The sequence below is a fragment of the Nesoenas mayeri genome (assembly GCF_963082525.1).
Source record: "Nesoenas mayeri genome assembly, chromosome: 4".
NCBI lineage: Eukaryota > Metazoa > Chordata > Aves > Columbiformes > Columbidae > Nesoenas > Nesoenas mayeri.
In genome coordinates this window covers 49211116-49224927 of record NC_137540.1, presented here as the reverse complement: position 1 = coordinate 49224927, position 13812 = coordinate 49211116, and positions in this window count along the sequence as shown.

Here is a 13812-nt window from a genome sequence, read left to right as displayed (position 1 = left end):
TGGGAGTGGTGGTGTTTCTTCCGAGGGAAGCACAGGCAGGCAGTAGATTAGTCCTTATTTAGATGGTAAGTTCCAGCCTATTTGAATTGTATTAAGCATTCTCCTTACTTCTGTGGGATTTGTCATAAATCTTGAGTAAATATACTTAGCACAATCTCAAAGACTGAAGTTTTGATTTCTCAGAGGGCTCAAATCTTTAAGCCTTAAAACTTCTCTTGTTTAAGAGAGATAAAGCAAAAGAATCTACTTGTCAAAACAAACACGGGGGGAAAAAACCCTCAGTACAACCCTAGACATTATCTCAATGGGAAGTGGCACTCATTCGGGGCTTTTCGGTAGCATTCTTTGCCCAGGAGTGAAATCTATTATAGGAATTAGTACTGCCCCTTAAAATGGTAGCATCACTAAGCAGCAAATGAATCCTACTCTCTTTCCCTCTGTTTTCCTATCCATTCTCCTTCTTCTAAACAGTATTCAAAGGTTTCTTCAAAGGTCTTCATCCTATCTTTGTTGCCATGGTCTCTCACAGAGTTGAAACAACATTTTCAAAACTAATGCCTGCTCTAAATGCATTGTTGTTGGGATGCTGAGTCAGTTCTCTGATGACTAGAGTGAAAGAAAAAGAATCTTTGAAAATCGGTTTTAACATTCAACTAACCTGAATGGGGAAAAGCAAGACATCTATACGCTGCTAGACAGAAGCGAAACTTTTCAGGGGTGAGATGCCTTGTCTTTTTGGGAAGAAAATCAAATTGCCTTGAGGTTTTTGTGTCAGCTACACTGGTTTTACTCTTTCTTTTTATTCATACCAGACCTGAGAAAGACAATTGCTTCTCAGAAGGAAAAACAAAACAAAACCAAAAAAAAACCCCAAACAACATAGAAGAATCCTGTTGATTGTCACACACCTCTCCCTCAACTAAATCCTTGCTGGGGGGTGACAGGGGATGCTTGGTATGCACCAGGCAGGGCTGGCTTTGGCACGGTTGAAATGAGTAGGGGGAAATGATGAAGCAGCACCATTATTCCTAAGGGAACTAACAAGATATTTTGCTTGTATTCAGCTTTTTTGTTTGCCTCTCTTGTTTAACTACTAGCTTGTTCACTGAGACAAGGTCCATCTCTAGCACATATATTTGTACAGCACATAGGAAAACAAGCTTACTATCCTAATTTGAACTTTTAAACTTTACTATCTAAATAGGAATACTTATTTGTTACGTAAATTAGAGCATCACACACTTCACACGTGCCTTTCAAGAAAAGACAAGAACTTGGTTATATCAACTTTAAATTGTTTTTAAGCTGCCTGGCTTCAATTTTTTATATATCTTTTGAACATTTGTCCTTAGCCCTTGGTCTGGCATGACATACTGAATTCTGTATATTTGTTCATTATTCCTAGGGGAGGAATTTTCATGAAAATTCTATTGCTCTATGTATATGTCTCAACTAAGGAAACTCTATTCATCTGTCTCCAGAAAATTTCACCTTTATGAAACAGATGATGACTTTGCCAGAGACTTTCTGGACATTGTAGCAACTGAAGGTTTTACAGCCTACATTTGTAACATGGGTCATAAACTGAATGAAGGAAAAAAAACCTGTAGATCATTACAGTGCTTTTGAAAACAACCCTTCATCTTCACGAAAAAAATCACAGTTCAATGGCAAAAGATGTTTGTGGCAGCTTATTAAGGGTAAAATGCAGCCTCCCTTGCTATTCATATCTCTCCAGGTCAGGGAATTCAGGTTGTGAATGAGGAAAAGCTCGACAAGGATCTTAAAACACAGTGCAAGAGCTTGTTGTGGGTCTTGATCTCTGAGATAGATGATGGACTGAATATTGGAGTGTTTCGGGATGCAAAAAGAAGAGTAAAACGGGGCAAAAGTTCTTCCTGTAACTGAAAAACCTCCTGAGAGTGACAGCACATTCATTAAATGGGAGTGGTAAAGAGCTTCCCAATTGTTCATCCTGCAGGGTGAGCGTGGACACACTAAAACAGAGCTGGTGATCATGGGGTTTGCTGTTTCCAAAGCTGTCCACATTTTAGAAGGTTTAAAGGCATTCCTAAAGACTGCATGCAGACTACATTTTGTGTATACTCCTCTTGTTCCTTTTTTTTCCCCCTTTTCTCTCTGACCACATCACTTTTTTCCCCCATGCTTTTAATTCACATAGGACTCCTCTTTTTACCTCTAAATCCTTTCCCTCCTGGTCTTCACAGTTTCCTCTTTTGCTTTTTATTTCTGTGCTGTTTTTCTTCCCTTTGTCATAATTTGTTATTTTGCACTAAACTTTACCCTTCCATGTTCTCCTAAATTTCACCCTCCCAAAACTTTCTTCTTTCCCTTTTCTAGTCTGTTTTTGGCTTTACAGTCTTTTTTTCACACTGTTTGTACACTGTTGCTGGGGCTTCTATGGTCTTTTTAAGGTTTCCTCTATTTATTTCCAACCTCTGATCAGACGTATCAACACATCAATCCTATAGCCTAATCTGCTGTGCACCCTCCATCCTAATTTACCTACCTCAACATCTGAAATCCATTTCTCCAACTAATTTCTTTTTTGGATACTAGTGCTACACATCAACATTTTTATTTTGACTTCCCACTGTTCAGATCTTTACAGGTCCATTTATTTTCTGTCCAATAAGCACCTATTCTAACAAGTAAATTCTCTGATCTCCTCACTATGTATTTCAGTATCCTCATCCTCTTCCCAAACGGGCTGCCATTTTTTTTTGCCCACTTGACCAAAATCTCCCACCATCAGAGATCAAGAATGAAATGGAGAACACTCTGCTTGCCAGCCTGGTTTTTCCCCACCCTGTTCCTTCCTCATAGCTTGTGGACTTCCTATGGAAATCGTGTTTTCCCCAGGGAGCCATCAGTGGGAGCCCCAGAGCCACAGGCGGAGGACAGCAATGCCTCTCATGCCAGCTGCGCTGCAACCACAGATGCTTTCGCTCCCAACAGGTCGCAACAGAAGAGGTAAGAGCTCTCATCCTCAAGACACAACTGGCTCTGTCCTCTTTTCCTCCTCAGGCAGATTCACCAGCTGCCATGGCACCACCACCAGCAGAAAACATGGCAAGCCTTAGCCCAAAATCAAAGACCCCATCAATGTGTCATAGGAGTTCACGAGTGTCTGGCTGCTGGGGAAGGGCTAAGAGCTAGAATAGCAAGGGTATTTCAGGTCAGGCCTGAGGCGAATTAGCAGACAAGTTGTGAAGCTTACACAACATGTGGCCACATTATGTGTGGCTCCAGTCAGCGCTAATAGCCTGTCATTGAGCTCCATGTTTAAACAATTTGAGCAAACAGCAAACACAGAAGATGGGAGGAGGGAAAAAGGCCTTCGAGGAATAAGAAACATCAGGCTACTTAGTTCACTTGGCAAGCAAATATTGCAGCGATGAGGACAGCAGAGTACCTACTAGGTAGAGATGTGACCCAGTTCCTACCATGCAAAAGTAACGTCATACGAAACCAAATATATATAAATTGTCCAATTTTAAAATTCACTCAGCCAGCAATTTTTAGAGCTACATGGGAAACTTATTGTTGGTTTAGGCTGTGACTGATCATGTGAATTATCTGAAAGAGAAGAGAATATGGTTTTGGTTTAGCAGCAAGAAAACCAAAAAAAAGGGGGAGAACAGGAGGAAAAAGAAAAGTAAGTTTTAGTAACAACAAAGAGTACAATTCAACCACATCCACATAAATAACATTGATACTACTGTTAGGAAGTAAATAGAAAAACATTTTAAAATAGAAGAACTTAGAAACCATACTGCATTGTTTAGTATGAAAATAATAGCCTTTTGAGCCAGTACTGCTAGAGAACGTATTTAATCCAGTGCAGAATTGGCTATGAAACCATCCACTCTACCATGGGAATGCTTAGCTCAATATCTGGTAGGTTGCCAGCCATTTAAAATGTTTTTGTGTTGGTTTAATGATTGTTCCCATGAGCACTGATGGTAAGGGTTGACATTAATTAAAATACTAAGTCATCAGAGCTTGCATTGTGGAGAGGAGGAGAATGGGCTGGATCCAATTGTCTTCAAGGTTTCTTTGGCCTTCCACATTTTTCTCTTAGATGCACCATACATGCCAAGTATCCTCTTAGCTGAGGTATAACAATGTAAACAGACTGTCTTTGCAAATATAAAGTAATCTTTTTAGGTTTTTCACACAGTTTCATGTAACTGATTAGAGAACACTCATTAAAATCAGCTAATCATGTAATGTGGCTGTGTTCTGAATGCTAAACAAAATGCCTAAGTGAAAGAGAATTTTTAAAACACTGTCTGCTCTCTTAATTTATTTCTACTGTATACTCAATGGCACACAATGCAGTAGGAATTCTAGGCCCTGTCCTCATTAACCTCAAGACTCATTATCTCATTTAAAAACAGGCCCTTTCCATAGAGCGTGTTGGAAAAGGTATGAAAAAGCATATTAAAGATAATGCATTTGGGTACACGCTCTTGAAACACGATGAAGGATTTTGCTTAGAACTGTGAAATTAATACAGAATGGCATGAAATCCTGAGTAAGACCCACTGCTAAAATGATCTTTGCATGCCTTGGATCAAATAGCTATCCTTACGCATTTCTCTAATTTCATTAAATAACTACTCAAGATCCAGACCTTCCGAGGCACACAAACAGGAATAAGTCACTTAATACCTGGAGTCCTCCAAAGGTCACGTAGAGAATGAGTAAAGAGGCTGAGCTTCTCTACTCCTCCCACTTATTCAGCAGTCCTAAGTGCCCATCCTACTGGCAGGGGCTTAATACTGCAGAGAGAGAGAGTGCAAGAAGTGAAGTTTATGCTACACATAATGTGATCAACAGCCAAAGAATGAAGTCCTCCGGCTTGAGCAACGTGGAGCAACATGAAGAAGCAAGCTGAGCCTACATAAATGCCATGGGACACTTTCACAACAAGTAACACACAGCATAAAGCAGACTGCTGATCCCAATGCAAAAGGCAGAGCAACCCTTTCCATTTCAAAACACCTTTGCTCTTTTGGATCACAAGTCAGGCAGTACTGTGACTTGGGGTCATCTCCCTGTATCAGGGGAAAATCAAAACCTGAATGATGTGCCTGAAGCCGTTTACTGTCCCAACTCATTCACTAGCATGTGGCAGGCACAGGGCTCATGCTGCTCCCCTGTGACCCTGGGGGGCCATGTAACAGAGGTCCTGGTCTCTGAATATCCGCAGTGCAAGCACCAAGGTGCTTTGCAAGTACTGACATCACTTGGCAAAGGTTTTTTACCTTGCTTGTGGACACAGACCAAGGTCTTCTCCATGCCATCCCGACAGCAAGCAGGGAACAAGGGCTTAGATCACCACAGGTAGAAGATTTGTGTGATGGCAAATCCTGGCAGATGGGAACACTCTTTGGCTTTTTGGTGTGAATGTTCTCTGAATAATCATTTCATATAAAAAGTACCAGGTCTTTGAGTCCTTCAGGAGCTCATCCATGCAACATGGAAGAGCAAGAACAGCCAAAGGAGACCTTTATCCACATACACATGCGATATCCTCCTGGGGCTTGTCTTCAACAAAGCCATTTATGAACACCAGGTTAGAAGGCTTTGGGTGTTTGGGTTTTTTTTTTAAAGTGTTGCTTTTTCTTGTTTGGTGAGGGTTTTTTTGTTTGTTTGGTTTTTTTTGTTTGTTTGTTTTTTGGGTTTTTTTGGGTTTTTTTTGGTTTTTTTTTTTTTTTTTTTTGAGAGGGACTGTTTGTTTTTAAAAGCACAAGAAGACTTGGGGGCTCAGGCGGTGCCCGGGCAATCCCACTGCCCCTCGCCAAGGGCAGCACAAAGCTGGAGTGGCCGGTAGCGGGCTCTCAGCCTGGCCATAGCAGTGCATGGGGAAAGCAGGTCAGCCTGCGCTTCTGCACCCCAGCTGGGAGCCCCGGGGAGCCGGGGTCCTGTGCAGGCGCCCAGGGCGTCACTGTAGAGCCTGAGGCCACGTTTCTGCAGCTCCGCAGAGCCTTCCCTCCTCTTCCCCTCGGCCGGCCCTGCCTTTGGCTGGAAGGGGCAGCCAGGCGCGGAGGAGAAAAGCAGGGCCGGCTGCGAGCGCGGCAGCCCGGAGGGGCCGGCAGGAGGGGGCCCGGTGGCAGCTCCAGCGGCGGGAGGGGGCCCCAGGTCCCCCGGCAGCCCCGGCGGGGTAATCCGCGGAGCAGGCGCAGCGAGTGGGTGGTCCGGGCGGCCGGAGGAGCGGGCTCTCCCCGCGGCCCCGGCGCCGGCCCGAGGCCGCTGCCGCAGCTGGGCCGGAGGCGGCCCGCAGACCGCTCTCGGCACATTTCTTCATTTCTCACTTGAGTGCCCTTCTTTAGTTCCCTTTCAACTGCCCACTTTATATCGGCTTCATTACACCACCGCTCCATTTGTAATGTAAATGGGGAAACTCGGGGAAGTTTTTCTTTTGGCCTTGTCTACGGAAGAATACCGAGAGGTATTCAAAACGTATTAACACAAATCAATGGCACCAATAAAAGCAAAATCTCCTTAGCAACATAATCTTGATTGCAAAAGGAGAACTGAGAGCATTTAGCAGAACAGTGGCCCACATGGAATACGCATTTGTCTAGAAGAATGCAGCACAAAGCCTAAAAGAGAGATGCTGAAAAAATCCAAAATTAACTCACACTGAACAGTTACTCTTTTTTTCAAAAGTACACAATTGGCTACATTAAATCTATCGTGCGCTTTTCTGCTCAGCAACATTGTATCATACCGCTTTGGAAGCGCAAATTACAACAGCCGGAATGCGGCTTCCCAGCGGCGGGCAGAGCAGCCTCCCCACGCACACACACCGCGCAGCTGCACGCAGCACCCACGGACACTCCACACACTATACACGCACGCATTATGAAGCGGCTGTTGAGATCTCCATGCCAGGGTAACCAAAGAGCTGTACAGTGTTTCAGGCAAAGAAAAGCGGCTGGTCGATGGGAAGCAAGACCTTGGAGCGCTGCAGAGTGCAGGGTTAGTTTTTTGTTCATAAGGTTCAGGTTAACCAGCATTTCATCTCCGATAGTCTCAAAAATACATAAATTACATAGATGGGAATGATCGTGTCTCAATAAATGGTGTCTGCCTTAACTAGCTGAAAGCATATCTTGTTTGAAAGCACTAGTGTATAAAGAAAACACATACAAACAGCTTCAACATGACTGCTCAACCCTAGTGGTGATACATATAATAAATCCTGCTACCATTAGGGCTTGAAAAGCTTCAAGAACTCCTAGTACAAACTTAATGAAAAGCCAGTTTGAAACACTTTCAGGCAGGCAGTCCCTCTGAATTTGGTAACTCTAGCCCCAGAGTCACCTAAATTACCCCAAACCATTTTTTTTTTCCTTTTTCCTAATTTAGACTGAAAGTATCAACTGGAAATTAGAACAGACCATTGATTGTACTGCAAGGCAGAAGTTTTCTAGGGTTTTTCTTTTTCCTCCTCTCCCTACCATGCTCCCCCTCCCCCCCAACATATTGGATATATGAAAAACGGTAACGCTTAGTAGATAGGTTAACAATTCTTTTATTAGTTTATAATACATACAGCTTAAGAAATGCTTTTAAAAAATTATATTGGAGTCCAATTCTGGGTCAGGTCAGGAAAAAACAATGCTGATGTATTAAATAATATTCTAGAATTCAACAATAGATTCACTTCAGTAATTTAGCAGACATGGTTAAATACTCTTAAATATGCATATATACAATTGTGCAGACTTAAAAAAAAAAAAGTCCTTTTCTTCCTATCTTCTCCCAAAGCCAAGCACCCTGTAAACACAGTACTGGCCTCTAAGCTTTCAGTCTCTCACCCAGACTTAAAATATTCAAAGAGGAATGTTACAATAGCGGAAATCACAGCAACCTCATCTTCCTAAACTCTGTATGAGAGAAGATGCTCAACAGGCAAAATTACCATCATGTATCCATAAATAGCAGCTTCCTTAATATCCAGTTCTAGGTTAAATTACCACTTACGCATTTTCTGCCTGAAATGGATTTTTAACATAGTCCAAAATATTGCGGTTTAAGTTTGCTTTCTTGAAAGATAACATCCCTTCAGCGACTTATTTATCATTACTGCTTCGTACATTTAACAGGTTTTTCCCAAGCACATACAATCTGATGCAATTCTCTGTGAATTCTTTTAAAGCGATATGAATTACACAGGGCCAATTCAGCACACAACACGTAGGCACTGTTCTGTTGTTTACCATTCTCTTTAAAATGTTTGTTGGAATTAGTTCGGTGTTCTGATTGTCATACTCAGTCTTTTATGAAAACAAGAATCCGAGTCAGACTTTTCAAACCAGGAGCAACTGATTTGAACAATTCCTTTTTACCTGACTGAACCAAACTGTCCATTGACAACATTAACAGGGATGCACACTGCATATACTAAGAAGTTAGAAAGCCTGTTGCAAGCACAGAAGGATCAGAGATAAACATTTAGAGTGTATGAGGTATTTATATTGGTACAATGAAAACAGTTTAAACACAAAGCCACTAAAAATACCAGTTATATGGCATGAGGATATCTGACTTTTCAAAAAATTTCTAAACACAATTTAAAAACTGGATTCACAAACCTAAAACGCTGTAACAGACAAAAATCTTTAGGTAACTATCAAGCCTAGTTTTCAGCATGAGGTAAGGAAACTTTCAATGATTAAGTTTGTTAGGCTTGTTTGCTTGTTTTTTTGGGGGGTTGGGGGAGAGTGTGGTGCAGAGCATGTTTCAATAAACGTTACAAAATCTACTATCTGCCCTGCAAAAGGGAACATTTGTCAACAGTTCCCTTCACCATAAAAGCTACAACTAACTACAAAAGTCTTTCTTACTCACCTGAACCTAAATTATCCTCACTGGATCCTCCCCCTGGGCCTTAGATACCCTGTCACATGACAGGAGCTGTCTGGACAAGGCAAGAATTTTCTTTGGGAACAATTAGCCGCGTATTGCAGGCTCCAGCTTAGGAAAAGACTCTTCTGCAATCGCTGCGCAGCTCTCATCAGCGATTCTGGTTTGATCTGGATATTTTAAACTAAGAGATGCTGAGTTTAGAAGGAAGCTTACCTCAAAATCTGCATAATAGCAGAACTGTCTATCAATTAGGGCATAATCAAAACAAACCAGTAACACACTTGTTAAAATTAAAAAAAAAAAAATGTCTGAGAAGACAAGTCTATATAATTACTTAGAGGGATTGCCAGCTTTTAATTTCATTATTCGATACCATTTCATTCAGGTCAAAACTACTTCCCATTACATCCAGAAAATTCCAAACCTAATTTCCAAATTCAATCTTTGGGTGGTGTTTCTCCTAATTCCTGTTTCATCTTTTCCCTCACTAAATCTTTCCTAATGGTCTGCTGTGTTCTGAGGAGTCAAGCATTTACGAATCTTTTTTCAATAAGGTAAATCTTAATGAAATATTAATGAGCTAAACAAAGTAGAACAATCTTTTAAAAGGACATCTTCTATGAAAACAATACAATGTAGTTTATAAAATATGTATTACCCAGGTGTCATGTAGTGGAGATACACACACCAGCAGAACAAGTGTCAAAATATGAAGTTTCATGCAAGGATTCTTTTCTTTTCATTTAAAAAAAAATGGCCTCTAATTCAGCCCACGCTGACTGAAACGTCAGCATGCAAAAAGATGAAGTTCAAAAATTAATGAACTGCAAAATACTGTTACCAACAAAACAACCCAAATGCATATCTATAAGTAATTAAGAATAAATGCATGGTGTTTTCAGCCGTGAATTTTTTTGCTTCTAGAGTACTTCTCCCCTTGAAACATTTCCACTTGCTTAAGAATTACACCAGTAACTCGATTCACCCAGCCGGCAGAGAGCTTTACAAAGAATAGACACAGGAATTAAGAAGGTAGCACCATTAGAACTAATCACTCCATCCAAATCAGAAAAAAAAACCCCACCAAACTTCATTTATCCTTATACAACATACTTTGACATTCAGCAGACTAATAAAACAGGGTAAAGGGAGCTGTCATAGCTGTATACTGGTAACATTCACAATGGTCATGCACATTACAATCAGAAGTTTTCTAGGGTGCTGTTTGCAAAGTAAGCCTTCATGCAGTTAGGCATTCAGCTCATTAACTCCATTTCTGTATTTCCTATTAGTCCCTGAGAAGTTAATATTTCTACCTACAATATGGCTATTAAAGGCATTATAACGATCAGACATTTTTAGCTGTTTGCAATAAAAATGCAACGTGGCTTTAGGGAGAAGCAGCACAGAAATTACAGGAAATTAGCGGTGATTAATATAGATCTTATTTCTAAAATGCATTCTTTTCATAAGCAAGGTTGCTGAAGAGCAACATAAATGATTTTAGTCACAGATACAAAACTAGCCAGCGACACTTACCCTTAATAAGTCACTACTGTGAATCCAAGACATTTGGGGCTCTGAGACGTCTCTAATTGAACATTTCCTTTACACAAAATCATCTGGATTTTGACCTAATGTAGGGTCATCATGATCCTTCTTTTAATTACTCAACAGCAGTGCTGGGAGAACTTAAAAAGAATCAGGGATTTTCTTCGCTTAATAAGTCTGTTGCCTCTTCAATTAAAGTGATCTCTTTAAATTGTTCAGAATTCAAATGGGGTTTTTTGGTGCGCGATTTGCATTATTGCCAGCTGCTCAAAAACCATAAGCTACGGCTCCCAAAACAAGGGGGCCAATTTAAAATTAAGACCTTAGGGTGGGGGTGGAGGGAAGGGAATAAGGACAACTTTTTCTTTGCCTTCTGGCTTGTTACAGACTGCATTTTAAAGCTCTTCCTACGATCTTCAGGGTTAAATAATGACACTGAGAAAAAAAAAAATGAAAACTGACTTTTAAGTAAGTGTGTATCTCAGAGACAGAGTATTACATTTAAACACCATGGCCTCGAGATTCACAAAAACGTATCATTTAACAAATTGATTCAGAGATTATAATTTAAGTACTGGGAAAAGTTTTTACAATCTAGTTGGTTTTAGAGTATTGTTGGGAATTTTGCATTTGCATACATCAGTTACACAAAGTAGTAATTTTTTTGTAATAGCTCAGTAGAAGTCTTTTTAATAAACTATCTCCATAAACATTTTAATTTCTGGTGTAGTTTGCCCAACCCAGTATAAACTTCAAATCATAGCTATTTAACAACAGATGAGCTCTGCAGAATTCTTCATGTATGGTCAGACAGAAAGCCTTTCTCCTTTAGGACTTATTTCTACTTATTTCTACGTATCACTAAAAGGTTAAAAATAATTTAATTTGGTTGTATTCCAGTAAGAAAGGAATTTTTATTGGCCAGTTAATGGCCACTATAACTAAAAATAATAATAATTAGCTTTCACAGTGAGCCATTGATGCCTTTACCATTAGTTTTTCAGGCTAAAGGTAAAACAGACATAATTAGCATCATTTGTTAAATTATTAATATCAAGTGGGTACCTAACTCTTACTATTCAAGGAAACTGGAAATAGAAAAGGTTATTTTTAGAAATTGCTGAGCTGCAAGAAGCTGAACAAGTTAGCACAACGTAATACTTCTTTCAGCAAAGAGTAGGCTATGCCCTGGAGGTCCGACTACAGCTTCTGGCCTGCTCAAACTGTTGCAACTTCATCCTCTGCCAACTGGACAAAAAAAAAAAAGGTAATATATGTCTTCTCACTAGCGTACCAAATAAATAGATTCAGTATTTTAGAAACAACATCAAAGGAAAATCCTGAAGACTGCTGCAGGCATTAAACAGTTGATTAAAGTTCCTGCCATGTTCAATTTCTATCATTGTAATTAATGAATCGAAAGGGATTATATGAAAATGTTTTATAACATTCTTACTAGGTGAATGTACTACCTCATCAAGAGTAACACTTTTGAGCAAAACTCACACATATATATATATGTGTGTGTGTGTGTGTGTGTGTATATATATATACACACACACACACATATATATGTATATGGAGTTTCTCAAGTTTCCTGGTTGCATTTTAAGTCAGAGACATTGTTTCAACAAGATATCAGAAATGCTTTAAGGGGTGATTAGTCTGGGCTCCTTACCAAGGGAGTTAACTATTTATTTGCTCAGAGCTCTACTTTGGATCCCTATAACAGAATTCTTAGAGAAAAACAGTTAAAATATCAAAATGCCTGCTAATCAGGTACACGACTGCAGATGCACCTAAAAGTAGACAAGATCTTAACCAGCACTGGTGCTTATGTGGAAGCTTTACTAACGAGATACTCTTTGTAAACCTGCAAGCCACACTCTATCCACTGATCTGGTTTGAGCACATATCATGCTCAAATTAGCTTTACTGTAGGTAGGTTTGGATGCTGCTGGCAAGGTAGTTGTGTCACAGAACGTAGTCTGGAAAGTCTGGGTAGTAAACTAAGGTGAATAGCTCACGCTGAATGCGGTGCTGCTATGAACATATCACAAGTCACATCAAATCTCTCCCTCCACACCAATGAACTACCAGTGGAAAACTGCATCTGTGACACAAACCTATCTACACAGTCAACTGAAAATTTTCATAATAAAATCTAGGCCTTGTATGGGTCAATAGTCATTTTATTGGAAACTGACACTTGAAGACATCAACATATATTTCTGTTCATTGGTATTTATCACCAGTTCAATTGCAACCTCTCCCCTGCACCTCCATCCTCCACAACCCCAGCTGCCCCCAGCGCTGGCTGCTGCTAAAGCCTCTGGGTGAGCGGAGGAGCACTGCAGATCCAGATTTGTGCTAAAGAAGAGGCTGAAATTGATTTATAAAAAATTATAACCACTTACTTTGGAGAGAAACGGCTGCGGGACACAGTAGACTGAGGCAGCACAAAACCGATACTTGTTAATTTAAAAACATATTTCCATCTAGTCAAAAAACCACACTTGTAGGCTTGTGTGAAAAGCAGAGCTGAGCTATTTTCAACGTAAACAGCAGGAATCCACAGACAAAAGCTGAGCAAAGGATGAGTTTTGGGAACTGATACAGAGGGCTTAGATTTAAGAAAACTTAACACTTTCCAGACCACTTCCACTGTCAACAATTTAGGAATATAATACTCACTAGAGAATATTTTAAAGATAATAAATATTTTGTAGACATAGAAAAATAGTTCACAGCATCAGGGTATCTGTAATGTATTACCTTGAAATAAAACTTGTATTTAAAAGATTAAAAAGAGAAGATTATTCTTGTAGTGGTATCATCTGTTCATTCATACAAATATTAAGCAGAATATATCTGTTTTTTCATATATTCACATTATTGCTTGCTACCACAACTGTACAAGGAACATATTCTTAACTTACATTATTGTTCATGTACAGTAATTTTAGATATCTAATGCAAACTTAAAAATGCTTGAGTTGCAATTAAAAAACTATAATGTGTTAAGATATGTACAACTAAGATACAAGTAGAAGAAACTAAATAGAACTGGCCTGACCCATGCATACACCATATATCCAGTGAAAAAAAAGTCTTATACTTGTGCAGAAAATAAGCTTTGTAAACCAAAATGAGCAGAAACAAGGGTGCAATAAATAGTTATCTAACACACTTAAACTTACACTGTTGACGAGTGTACGCTGCATTTGTCTCTGGAGCTGTACTGTTCACAATTTCTTCAATAACTTTTTTCTGCTTACGTGGCTTCAAAACAACAAAAAACAAACCCACCCTGAAAGGTCCTCTTGCACAATAGTCTTTAATAAAACAAGTCCT